Genomic DNA, 13,676 nt, shown 5'->3' with positions numbered 1-13,676 from the left:
AGCCTGCTTCTCCCTCTGCCTGTGTCTCTGCCTCTCTCTCTCTCTCTTTCTCTCTTTCTGACTATCATAAATAAAAATAAATAAATAAAATAAAATTAAAATAAAATAAAATAAAATAAAATAAAATAAAAATACACAAATAATGAAATAGACTCAGTAAGGAAAAACTTTTCCTCCAACCTCTTAAGAGTTCCTGGCTGGGCCTGAATAGTAAACTGTCAGAGACTAAAAGGAGAAAGCAGACAAATTCATTTAACATAAGTTTTATGTGACACAGGAAACGTCACAAGGAAATGAATATCTGAAAAAAGAGTTAGGCCTGAGCATTTTTATACTAGGTATGACGAAGAGCAGAATGTCATGGAAAAATGTGATAGGACAAAAAGGTATACACCAAGGACAGTAAAATGACGGAAACTCAGCAAGGCCTGTTCATTTGGATTCCTCTTGGTATTCACTCATCTTTGAAGATAAGGACACCTCTCACATGAGGGTCTTATGACCTGCTTCAGAGGAAGAGGAGGATGCACCTGCTGTTTCTCAAAATCCTTCAGCTTAAAATATTCAATATGCCAAAGTGCTGTATTTTGGGGTAGCTTGTTCTGAACCCTGTCAACATAAAATGAAAATATCTTACGAATTACTCATCCTGTGTATTTTTTTTTTAGGATAATAGAACACAGTGGAAAAAAAACACATGCAAATACTAATCAAAAGAAAGTAGGGGGGGCACCTGGGTGGCTCAGCTCATTAAGCTGGGATCCAGCCCCACAGGGGGCTTCCTTACTCAGCAGGGAATATGCTTCTCAGTTTCCCTCTGCCCCTACCCTCCCCCTGCTCAAGCACTCACTCACTCGCTCACTCTCTCCCTCCTCCCCCAAAATAAATAAATAAATAAATCTTTTTAAAAAAGTAGGTGTGACTACATTAATTTCAAACAAAGTAAAAGAAGAAATATTACTAAGTACATATAAGGGCTTATTTACTAACAAGATCTAAACAATTGAAATACATAAGCACTTCACAAGAGTGTTAACACACCCAAGGTAAAAACTGATGAAAGAAGCAACACACAAATCCATAATTATAGTTGAAAACTTCACTACACCTCTCTCAATAATCAGAAGAATAAGAATCAGAAAATCCGCAACATAGAAGACTCGGTATTATCAACAAAGGACCTAATTGACATTTAGAGAAAACTCCACCCAACATGGCAGGAAACACAATCTTTTCAAGTACACAGCATATTTATCAAAAAAGATCCTATCCTGGCCCATGAAACAAACAAAAAACAAAAAAACCCTCAACACATAGGAATTGAAACCACACAAATCATGTTATTTTACCACAACAGAAATCTGAAATCAGTAACAGAAATGTATCTCAAAAATTCCCAAATACTTCTAAACAATCCATGGTTCAAAAAAGGAAGAGTTAAGGGAAATTTTAAAATATTCTAAACTATACAATAGAAACACATGTTAAAATTTGTAGGATGTAGCTAGATTAGTGCTTAGAGGAAATTTATAGTCCTAAACACATATATGAAACAGGGAGGAAGAGAAAAAATATTTTTACAAAGGAGGAAGACCTCTTATTAATTCTTAAGCTTCCGCCTTTAAAAAAATACAAAGTTAAGAAAAAATTAAACCCAAAGTAAGCAGAATGAAGGAAACTGTAAAGAGCAAAAATCGATGATAATGAAAACGTAAAGTCAACACAAAAAATCAAAAAATCAATGAAACTGGGGCACCTGGGTGGCATAGTCACTTAAACACCCAACGCTTGGTTTTAGCTCAGGGTCACGATTTCAGGGTCAAGAGATCGAGCTCTGCATTGGGCTCCATGTTGAGTGTAGAGTCAGCTTGAGATTCTCTCTTCCTCCCCGCCCCCCCCTCCCCGGGCTCACACTCTCTCTCAAATAAATAAATAAATCTAAAAAAGAAGAAGAAGAAGAAAAATCAATGAAACCAAAAGCTGGTTCTGTGGGGGGAAAAAAATCAAAGAAATTGGCAAGCCTCTTGTCAGACTAGTTAAAACAAAAATAAAGAAGACACAAATTATCAGTATCAGGAAGAAGAGAAGGACAGGAAAATAATCCCAAAGGCATGAAAAAGATAAGAAGGGAATAAATATGACAAGCAATTTCATACCTGTAATTTTGACAAACGCCTTGAAAGACACCATCTACCAAAGCTAATGCAATTAAGAATACTCAATAAAAGTCCTAATTCTATTTAAAAAATTGAATCCATAGTTTAAAAAACAACCTCTCAACAGAGAAAACTCCAGGCTCATAAATTATGGATCTCTGAAATCCCCTTTCTTTCCTGAAAACCTCTTTCTTGAGGGAGTTTCTCCTTAAATCTGCACCATATGTTATCTAAGCCAGCTATATAGCTGGTCCTCCTAGAACATCATTTCACTGTGCTCCCTGCTTAGACTGTTTCCTACATTCTAGGGCTTTAACTTCTTTACCAGAGCATAACTTGTGAGATTTCCAGGTTTAAAAATAGGTTTTTTAAAAAGATCTATTTACTTAAGAGAGAGCACACGAGCAGGAAGGGCAGAGGGGGGATCCCTGGATGGCGCAGCGGTTTGGCACCTGCCTTTGGCCCAGGGCGCAATCCTGGAGACCCGGGATCGAATCCCACGTCGGGCTCCCGGTGCATGGAGCCTGCTTCTCCCTCTGCCTGTGTCTCTGCCTCTCTCTCTCTCTGTGACTATCACAAATAAATAAATAAATACCTTAAAAAAAAAATTTAAAAAAAAAAGGAAGGGCAGAGGGAAAGAAAGAGAATCCCAAGCCGACTCCATGCTGAATGCTGAGCCCCGTGTGGGACTCGATCTCATGACCCTGAGATCACCATGAGAGCCAAAACCAAGAGTTGGATGCTTAACTAACTGCACCACTCAGGTGCCCGTGCAAATATCTTTTTTTTTATTCCCACACTTGATTGTTAAATAGCCACAATTCGGGATCCCTGGGTGGCGCAGCGGTTTGGCGCCTGCCTTTGGCCCGGGGCGCGATCCTGGAGACCCGGGATCGAATCCCACATCGGACTCCCGGTGCATGGAGCCTGCTTCTCCCTCTGCCTGTGTCTCTGCCGCTCTCTCTCTCACTGTGTGCCTATCATAAATAAATTAAAAAAAAAATTATAAATAGCCACAATTCTGGTCAAGACTGTTGTTAATATGTTCAATTCTTTTTTTTTTTTTTTTCCTATTTTTGTTTTCTCTGGAAACCTTCAAGATTTCTTTTTTTTTCATTCTTGGTGCTGTGGAATTTCACAAACATGTGCCTACAGGTAGGCTTTTTTGTTTTTAAATATTGAGCATTCTTAGGAACAGAAACACCCGATTTTCAATGAAGATTGTTTTGGTTGGGGTGATAGAATTGGGGGTAATGTTTCATTGTCACCTTTTTTTTTTGCCTATGTTGCTTGATGAAAGAGTTTATAATAATATTGTTTTTATAAAAGCTATACCATTAAAAAATAGCAAGAATGTCCCACAATGTCAACTAAAGCTTTAAATGTGCAAACTCTGATTCCATAATTCTATGTTCTAGCAAAGGGTGCAAAATTTTACATACAAGAATATCTATGACAGTGCTGTTTATAACGTTAGATTAGAAACAGCACAAATGTCTACCAGTTAGGATCTGATTAAACCAACTATGGTACATAGATACTATAAACACTATATATGTATATAATATACCCTGACATAGAAAGATGTATAAAATATAACTAAATGAAAAGGGTGTTATAAAATAATATAGCATTACCATTGTTATATTAAAATAAAAAAGCAAACAAGCCAAACCATGTGTTTGGGTATATATACACACGTAAGGAAATGCATAAAGGTCTGAAAAGATGCATTCCATGATGCAATAGTTTCTCCAAAAGAATGATAAAGCATATATAATTTCCATAACTAAAAACAGAAAATGGAATACAAAATACATATTTAATGATATAATTACCAAATGCTCCAATTTTAAGACAAAGATGTCCCACTGAATTTTAAAAATCCAATTCTCAGCACACATCAACCAAAAGAAGGCTGATATAGCTATATCATAATTCAAAAGAGTCATGGATGGGAGATGATTCACGAAACCTGACAACTAAATGCAACATAGGACATGGATTGGGTTCTAGAACAACAAAATTAAGGGAAAAAAATAGTGTTATTTGGATAAAGTATATAATTTGTGGATAATATTAAACAGTATTAATTTCTTGGTTTTGATTACTGTACTATGATAATGCATTATGTTAACATCAGTAGTATGGTGAAAAGTTTACAGGAACTCTCTATTTCTGCAACTTTTCAGTAAGTCTAAAACTATTTCAAAATAAAGTTTTTTAAAAAATCAGACTAGACTTTAAAACCAAAGGCACTACTGAAGTGCCTAGGTGGCTTAGTTGGTTAAGCATCTGCCTTCAGCTGAGTCTATAATCCAGAAGTCCCAGGATAGGGTCTTGTGTCTGGCTCCCTGCTAAGCAGGGAGTCTGCTTCTTCTCCCTCTGTCCCTCCCCCCACTCGTGCACAAGCTCTCTGTCTCAAATAAATAACTAAAATCTTTTTAAAAAGCCATTACTAGAGATAAAAAGGAACATTTCTTAATGGGGAAAAAAAGGTTCAATTCATAAGAATATAGACTAATTATAAAGTTTACGTTTCTAACAAAATGACCTTAAAATAAGTAAATCAAAAATTGATAGAACTACTAGGGAGAAATAAATTTATGATTACACAGAGATTTAACACACAGTAAATTCTCAGTATTCATCAATTCATCAATCACATGCACATGCATGCGTGTATGCATGCACACACACACACAAATCAGTAAGTAAAGAGATTTTTAACAAGAGCATTAACAAACGTCACCTAATAGACATATAAAGCATGCATCAGACCACAGAATTCACATCTGTCTCTCTCTTTCACATAAATGCACAATCATCATATTCACACAGCATTTAGAAAAGAACAAAACCATATACAAAGCAAGGACTTATATATTTTGATGACTATTCAAAATATTTTGATGGTAGTTACATGGGCGTTAACTTTTTAATTATTCATTGAACTGTCCACATGTATTTTATATCCTTTTCTTTACACTTATTACATTTCCCAATAAAGTTTTTTAAAATTTCACTCATCTATATCATTTATTTACTTTTTTTTTTTTTCAGTTTTTCAACACTGAAAATTCCACAGCACCAAAATTCTCAAGATTCCGAAACTTATAAATCCAGGAACACTAAAGGCAATTCTCAAAATAGTATTTATATACAATCAAATAACCAAAATGCAAAACTACAAACAAAAGTAGATGACCTGAGAATATACATCCTAAATCAGTAAACGATCTAAATTAAAAACATCTTCAATACAGATAATAACTGAATCAAAGGTGCTTGTGTCAACTGCCAAAAAAGGGGTTCTATGGTAAATTCATCTCATCAATTATCCAGTCTAATAAAACCCTCAACAAAAGTAGTAATTCTTAACTTTCAAAGTAATGATCTTTATTGTTGCCAGTTCTGAGATCAAACAAATACACAGCAATTAAGTTAAAACAAATACAGAATAGTTAAATGATTAATATTTTACTTTTTAAGAAGTAAAAAAAATTACATATTCCCAAAAATGTTTAAAATAACAGAAACAAATTGAAGCTATGTTCACAAAAACTTCAGGATAAACTATTTCTTTTATTAAAAATTTTCTTTCTAGGAGGTCTGCGTGACTCAGTGGTTGAGTATTTCTGCCTTTGGCTCAGGTCATGATCCCAGGGTCCTGGTATCAAGTTCCACATCAGCCTGCTTCTCCCTCTGCCTCTGTGTCTCTGCCTCTCTCTGTCTTTTATGAATAAATAAAGTCTTAAAAAATTTTTTCTTTTTAATAAAAATTTATTAAAAATTAAAAATTACTAAAAGTAGTTTATTATTTGTTGCTGCTAAACAAATTACCCCAGAACATAGCAGGTTAAAATAACACACATTTGTTATCTCATTTCCTGAGCTAGATCCTCCAGTTCAGGGTCTCCCACAAGATGGTAATCAAGACTTCAGGCAGGGCTACAGCCCTTTCAAGGTTTAACTGAGCAAGATCTTCTAAATTTACTCAGTGGTTGTTGGCAGGATTTAGTTCGCAGGGGGTTAAGGAACTTTCTCTGTGGGCTACTGGTCAAAGGCTACCCTCAATTCCGTGACAGGTGGGTCCTTCACCTATAGGTGAGTTCATGATATAGCAGGTGGTTTCATCCAAGTGAGCAAGCAAGAAAGGGCCAGCAAAAAGGAAGTTACATCTACTGTAACATAATCTCTTAACTTTCATCATATCCTATTAGAAGTGAGCCTCTAGGTAGTCTACCCTCAATGGAAAAGGATTACACAAGAGGATGGATACCAGGGTTATCTTAGAAGGCTGGCTCTCACAAATAGCATAACAGAAAGGGAACTGGAATAAGGTGGCGCTAAATTTCTGAGCCACCAGGGCTGCCCCAGATCCAGAATTTCTATGTGAGAGATACTTAAGGACAACAGTGGCTGGTGGTAGAAGCTAGGCCTAAGTGGCTTATTGTAAATCTGTGTTTGCATAACAATCAAGTAAGAATGACCCAAACTCAATTACCTATAATCAAAGAAGAGATCAAATTGATGGAGATTACCCCTAAATCTCTCATTAGTATTAGCATATATCTAAATACATTCCTAAATTCACTTCTATAAACCATCTGTGAAAAAAGAAATTGTTAGCTAAAAATGTTACCTAGGCTGAAATAGTAGTCAAAGAAAGTTTTTGACACTTTCAAAAGGTTTTTTTGATATTTTTGGTACTCAGTGAAAGGCAGGATGCCCCAAGTAAGAGAAGATGAACTGGACAGCCCAATGGAGCACCTAAAACAGAAAGGACCTCCACCATAGGCAGGGAGGCCACAGCTTTCATGACCCAAATCATTGGCTATATTACTTTCCATAGTTTGATGTACTCAGATAGATATAAATTTTAATCAAGCCATCCCACATTGGAACACCTCAAATGACAGTATCTCAAAATATTACAAAAGGATTTTATGCTTTTTATACTTTTATTTTACTCAAAGTGTCCAGAATTCATCCCTTCCTAGCCTTTTACACAATATCAGAAAAGGGGTGTATCTCATTTTTCTCGCCTCTTACCTCTCTTTTGTTCTTCAGTTTTAAAGGGATAGGTAAAAGGAGTAATCAGAACAGTATAAAGAAGCCTGAAACAGCTCTCTAACTAGCCTTGAGGTAAAACTGGTAAGAACAAAGTAAGTATGCTTAGAGATTCCAAATTTAACTCCAAAACGCTATAGCACGTGCTGCATTAATACTATTATTTAACCTCAAAACACTAGAGCACACACTTAATATTTAACCCTATTAGGTATTTAGATTTTTTTTTCAATGTAGCCCCTCTCAATTAATAATTTCACTACCGCCTTTCATGAAGATGGCGCCGAAGGCGAAGAAGGAAGCCCCTGCCCCTCCCAAAGCAAAGGCTTTGAAAGCTAAGAAAGCGGTACTGAAAGGCGTGCAGTCACCAAAAAAAAAAAAAAAAAAAAAAAAAAAAAGGAAGATCCGCACGTCACCTACATTCTGACGACCCAAGACCGTAGGTCTCCGAAGGCAGTCCAAATATCCTTGAAAGAGCACCCCCAGGAGAAACAAGCTTGATCACTATGCCATCATCAAGTTCCCCCTGACTACTGAGTCAGCCATGAAGAAAATAGAAGACAACACACTTGTGTTCATTGTGGATGTCAGGGCCAATAAGCACCAGATCAAACAGGCTGTGAAGAAGCTCTAGGACATTGATGTGGCCAAGGTCAACACCTTGATCAAGCCTGATGGAGAGAAGAAAGTATATGTTTGACTCTCCTGACTATGATGCTTTGGATGTTTCCAACAAAATTGGGATCATCTAAACTGAGTCCAGTCGGCTATAAATCTAAATATAAATTTTTCACCATAAAACAACAACAACAACAACAACAACAAGAAAATAATTTCACTACCACCATTGGGCTAAAGACTGAACTATCATTTTTTAAAAAGATTTATTTATTTGAGATAAAGAGCAAGGCAAGCAAGCGCATCTGCAGGGGAGGGGCAGAGGGAGTGAGAGAATCTTGAACGGACTCTGCTGAGTGGCAGCCTGACCTGGGGTTTTGATCTCACCACCCTGAGATCATGACCTGAGCCAACATCAAGATCTGGACACTTAACTGACTGAGCCATCCCGGTGTTCCTGAACGGTCATTTTGGAACAGTCATTTCTCAACAAAGTAGGAGTTAGTAATCTATGAAATAAGAATAAATAAAGGGGGGAAGGGACAGAGGAAGAAAAGGAGGGAAGGCAAGCAAACAAACAGGCAGGCGAAAGGGAAAGAAAAAAATAAAGAAAAGAAACAAGAAACAAGGAAAGGAAGAAAGAAGAAAATACAACAGAGGCTGTATATGATCTGCAAAGCCTAAAATACAAGCAGTCCTAGCTTTAGACACTACTGCATTAAATGAAACTCTACAAAGCAAGGACTGCCTATATTTACTATCTGGCCCCTTGTAGAAAAATTTAACAACCCCTGAAATAGAGGATATCTAAATGATCAATAAACATATGAAGAGGTGTTAAATATTATTAGGGAAAATGAGGGGGAAAACGCCAATGTGATATCACTATAAATCCACCTGAATAGTTAAATTGAAAAAGACAACACTAAATGTTGCAAGAATTTGGAAGAGTCAGAATTCTCAAGCGACACTAACAGGAGTGTTGACACAATTAATCTGAAAATTTTTTCTGGTAGTGTATACCAAAAATACATACCTGCATACCCTATAACTATTTCACCAATAGGTATATGTATAGCCAACAGAAATGTACACATATATTCACCAAAACACAACTGACCCTTAAATAAACAGGAGTTAGAAGCACCAACCCCACACAGCCAAAAATTCAAGTTTAACTTCTGACTCCCTAAAACTTTATCTAATAGCCTACTGTTGACTGGAAGCCTATCAATAACACAGACTATTTATACAAATTTTGTATATGTATTATATAACTACATTCTTACAATAAAATAAGCTGAAGAAAAAATATTCAGAAAATCACAAGGAAGAAAAAATATACATTTACAGTAGTGTACTGTACTTACTGAAAAAACCACACATAAGTGGACCCCTACAGTCCAAATGCATGTTGTTATAAATTACTTATAAGGGTCAACGGTACTTATAAATTCATAGAAACCCTATTCATAACAGCCAGGAACTAGATGGAATATTATGCAGCATAAGAACTACTGCTACAGGGGGAATGAATCCCTGGGTGGCTCAGCAGTTTAGCGCCTGCCTTTGGCCCAGGCAGTGATCCTGGAGTCCTGAGATCAGGTCCCGCGACTGGCTCCCTGCGTGGAGCCTGCTTCTCCCTCTGCCTGTGTCTCTCTCTCTGTGTCTCTCACGAATAAATAAATTTTTAAAAATCTTTAAAAAAGGGGCAGCCCGGGTGGCGCAGCGATTTAGCGCCGCCTGCAGCCCAGGGCGTGATCCTGGAGACCTTGGATCCAGTCCCACGACAGGCTTTCTTCATGGAGCCTGCTTTTCCCTCTGCCTGTGTCTCTGCCTCTCTCTCTCACTCTCTCTCTGCATCTCTATGAATAAATAAATAAAATCTTTTAAAAATTTTAAAAAATCTTAAAAAAAGAACTACTGCTACAGAACTTGTACAAATCACACAAATACAATATTGAGCAAAAGTGAGACTCAAGTGACTATTTACTGTATGATTCCATTTACATAAAGACAAGAATAGGTAAATTCATAGATGACCTTAGAAACAGACATAACAGTCACCTTTGGAAATGGGTCACGCAAAGTGGGGTTTCTAAGAGTAAGTAATGGTCCTTCTTGATCTAGGTACTGGATACGTGAATATGTATGGACTTTGTGAAAATTAAAATGAGCTATACACTTATGATTTATATGGTTTTCTCTATTATACCTTAAAAATTAACATACTAAAAAGATTTTTACAAAATCTATGCCTTTAAAAGAAAATTGTGTACACCTCCTCCCTTATATTTTTCTGACTTGCCATCATTACTTCTCACCAATGGAGTATCTTGTTATCTTATAGAGACGTCAGCTTTGTTTTGATTAATTTTCTTGGTATACTATTGCACAGGATAGCCAAATGGGCATGTAACTGTCATTTGCGTTTAGCACCACGCTAAATCCCAAGGAGAAACTTTGAAAAGCCAGTAATTTATGGTAGTATGTCAAAGTTACCTGGAGACTGGGGGGGGGGCTTGAAATGTGGTTTTGTTTGGCTCTTTGTGTCGGTTTACTTTTGTTTACTGCCACAGTGATTTAATCTGCATAAAACGTTCAAAGGATGTTTTCCAAAAAGCCTGCCCTGTGAATTTCTTTCTTTCTTTCTTTCTTCCATCCTGCTTAATAAGGCAGCTGCTACCTTGTGTTTATCTAGTTCCTTCCATCCCTGGAGCTTAAAAAAACTTCACAAATACTATTCGGTGGCGTCACCTTCCAGAGAAATTTGGGCTCAGGGACATTGTGAACCCAGAAATTCAAATACTATCCTTGTACAGCAGGGCTCTCTGTGCCTAAAGCAGCATCGCATTCTTTGCCGAAACTTACAGGGTGAGTGCGAACTGAAACAATGACGGACTCTCAAGGACACACAGGCAATCCTAGATTGAGCCAGGACCTGAACTCGCCAACTAACCGCCACGTAAGGGGAAAGCAAACAAAACCCTACACCCTTCCATAAAGGCTCAGCTACTGAACTTTTGTCCCAAGAAACGGAAGGATGCCGGAATTACGCCCAGAAAGAGGACCTGCGGCTCCCACGACGCTGACCTTCGCGTGAGCCCGACGGGGTCAACATTCACCGGGTGCAGATTCCGCGCAGCCCCTTCTGCTCCAGGGAGGCTGCGGCCGAAAATTCCAGGGCTGGACCTAAGCCCACCCGTCCTCTTCTCCGGTCGCCCGAGCCTCCCAGCCTGCCTGTTTACCTGAGATGCGCCCGGCGCTGCCGGGAGAGCCGACTCTCGGCGCTTGCCCAGAGTTTCTGAGGCCCGACGCGCGGCCGCTACGTCAGCCAATCGACTTTCGCTCGGAGCCTCCCGACCCCGGCGCCCACCCGTCCGAGGAGGAGCGCGCGCCCGCAAACGACCGGGCGGGGCGCGTCGCGGGAGGGAGCCAGCCGCACGCCGCGCGCCGCGGCCACCGGGAACCGAGGCGCACGGGCGCCGCGCTCGGGCAGACGGCGCGCACCGGGCATGCGCGCACCGCGGCGCTAGGGCCGCGGGGCGGGGCTTCTGGAGGACCCGGCGCGCTGGCCGAGTCCTCGGGGCAGTGGGGAGGAAGAGGAAGGCGGCGTCTGTAGTTTTCGGTGGCTGGACCGGCGGGGCGCTGCTGTTGTCGGCTACGAGACGGCAGGCGCGTCCTGCGAGAGCAAAATCCTGTCCGGACAACCTTATCAGGCTAGAGGAGGGAAGCCGTGTGGTTAAAAACGCGTCTTATGGCCTCATAGTTGGGGCTGCACTCTCCAAGACGCTGGAGGAATTGTGGTTTCCTGGTTGGTTTGCGTGTGGTTTGGGGGTAAGAAGAAACCGGGGGCGGGGGGGGGGGGGTGCATGTCGTGTAGTGATGGTTGAACGAAAAGGGCTGAAGTGGATTCCAGCTGGGTGAGCAAAAAGCTGGCCAGAGAATGTTTACAAACTAAAACTTGGAGGTGGTTAACTTTTCTGATTGAAGAACTATAGAGCGAGATCTGGGTGCTTAAGTTCAGCTAATGAATTCTTTAAGACACAATGTTGAATCTTCCAGAATTAAAGATTTAAGCCCTCAATTCGTGTTCCTCTGTGTTGAAACAAGAAAGGACTGGCTGGCATAATTAAATAGCTGCTAGTAATTCAAATGTGGGTTTTTTTTTTTTATTCCACATATCAGTATTGCTTTTATAAATGTCACTCCTTCAGACACCAAATAATTATTGAGTACATACTATGTGCCTGGCACTCATCTATCTGGGTGTTAAACAATAAAAATGGGTTTTGTTTGTTATGTGTTTTGTTTTTTTAAACACGTCCCCAGAGAATAGGCATAATATGAAGGAAGTGTGGGTCAGGTTCCTAAGTTAATGGCTCAAGTTAATGAAAGGAATTTACACTTTAGTAAGTGCAAAAAAGGGGAGTGAAAAAAGAAACAAATATGGATATAAATTGGTTAGTGACACCTGGGTGGCTCAGTGGTTGAGCGTCTGCCTTTGGCTCAGTTCTTGATCCCAGGATGCTGGGATGGGGTCCTGCATTGGGCTCCCCACAGGGAGCCTGCTTCTCCCTCTGCCTATGTTTCTGCCTCTCTCTGTATCTCTCATGAATGAATGAATAAAATCTTTAAAATAAATAATTTGGAACAGGAGTGCCGGGCTGACTCAGTCAATTGAGCGTAGGACTCCGATTCCTGCTGGAATGATCTTGGGTCCTGAGATTGCGTTGAGCTCCACGCTCAGCCGGCGGGGGGGGGGGGGGGGGGGGGGTGTTAGGGGTCTGCTTGGGATTCTCTCTCCCACTCCCTCTGCCCTTTCTCCCATTCTCTAAAATAAATAAAATCTTTTAAAACTGAACAAAATCGGTTATAATATTCACAAACTCTTGGCTATTATATTGTAATGAATGGACAGTGCTTTAAAGAGGTTTGTTACAGATTCAGCTTTGAAATACATTTTTTCTTTACTTCAGTCAAGGTCTGAGTCAGATATTTACAGACACAAAATACCCTGAATATATGAGACAAAGAGAGGAGTGGTATAGCTTATTAGAATAGATGAGAAGGGCACTCCAATCAAAAATGACCTGTGAAGAGGTTTAGAGCCAACTCAAATGATGTGCAAAAGAAAGGACTAAGGATTAAGAAGAAATGGAGAATGACCACAAATTGAGAAAATTCAAACCAAATAATGGATTTATTGGTTAAATTTAGAGAAAGTGATTGTATTATTTTTCTCTAGGTAAAGATACATTAGCCTTAGTTTTTTCAAACTCATCTGGGTGCTGAAAGTCCCCCAGGTCAAGAGAAAACTATGTTTTCTTTCCCTTCAGTAACTTGTTTTTTCTTCCACTTTTGGTATCTAATGAGTTCAAACATTAGGTCTTTTCTCCCAGGTACTTACTCTAACTTACTTGAAGTAATTCCTTATGCTCTTTTCCTGAATGTTTCAGAACTATATACCTAGTTTTTCTCCAAACCTCTTCCACACCACAGTTACACACACACACACACACACACATATATGTGTGTGTGTATAGATATATATATATTTCCTTATTCTTTATCCTGCTAATAGTTGCCAGTCCATAGGAAATGAAAGAGACCAATTAGAGCCTTCTTTCCTGTTCTCAAGCTAATTATCAAAAATATTGTCTATGCCTTCATCCCTCTTCTAAGTTGAGCTTTTGCAGAAATTTGGCTAAAGATGGAAGGAAAAAGAAAATGAACCCTCCTCTTTCTTTACAGGGAGCAAAAGAATGTCTGATCATGAATGCTTTCAAACATAAGGATAGACATAAAGACCAATGGAAACAATAGAGA

General features: G+C 39.1%; 1 protein-coding gene and 1 pseudogene across 14 annotated transcripts in view; one reads left to right on the top strand and one right to left on the bottom strand.

Moving 5' to 3' along the window:
• Positions 1-13,676, bottom strand: part of MIPOL1 (mirror-image polydactyly 1) — a 328,218-nt gene that overhangs the window by 306,295 nt on the left and 8,247 nt on the right. For 9 of the 14 annotated variants that reach the window (XM_038544524.1, XM_038544532.1, XM_038544527.1 and 6 more), the window contains exon 1: positions 11,096-11,304. The exons of 1 other annotated variant lie outside the window; for it this stretch is intronic. The gene's annotated coding sequence lies outside the window, so the exon portion shown is untranslated. Of the gene's footprint in view, positions 1-10,940; positions 11,074-11,095; positions 11,307-13,676 lie in introns of those variants that run through there. 4 more of the 14 variants (XM_038544533.1, XM_038544529.1, XM_038544537.1 and 1 more) reach the window with 3 other exon arrangements.
• Positions 7,507-7,981, top strand: LOC102155497 (annotated as a pseudogene).

Source organism: Canis lupus, chromosome 8, assembly GCF_011100685.1.
Source record: "Canis lupus familiaris isolate Mischka breed German Shepherd chromosome 8, alternate assembly UU_Cfam_GSD_1.0, whole genome shotgun sequence".
NCBI lineage: Eukaryota > Metazoa > Chordata > Mammalia > Carnivora > Canidae > Canis > Canis lupus.
Note: the sequence above shows the minus strand (reverse complement) of the source record. Positions and strands in the feature narration are given on the sequence as shown.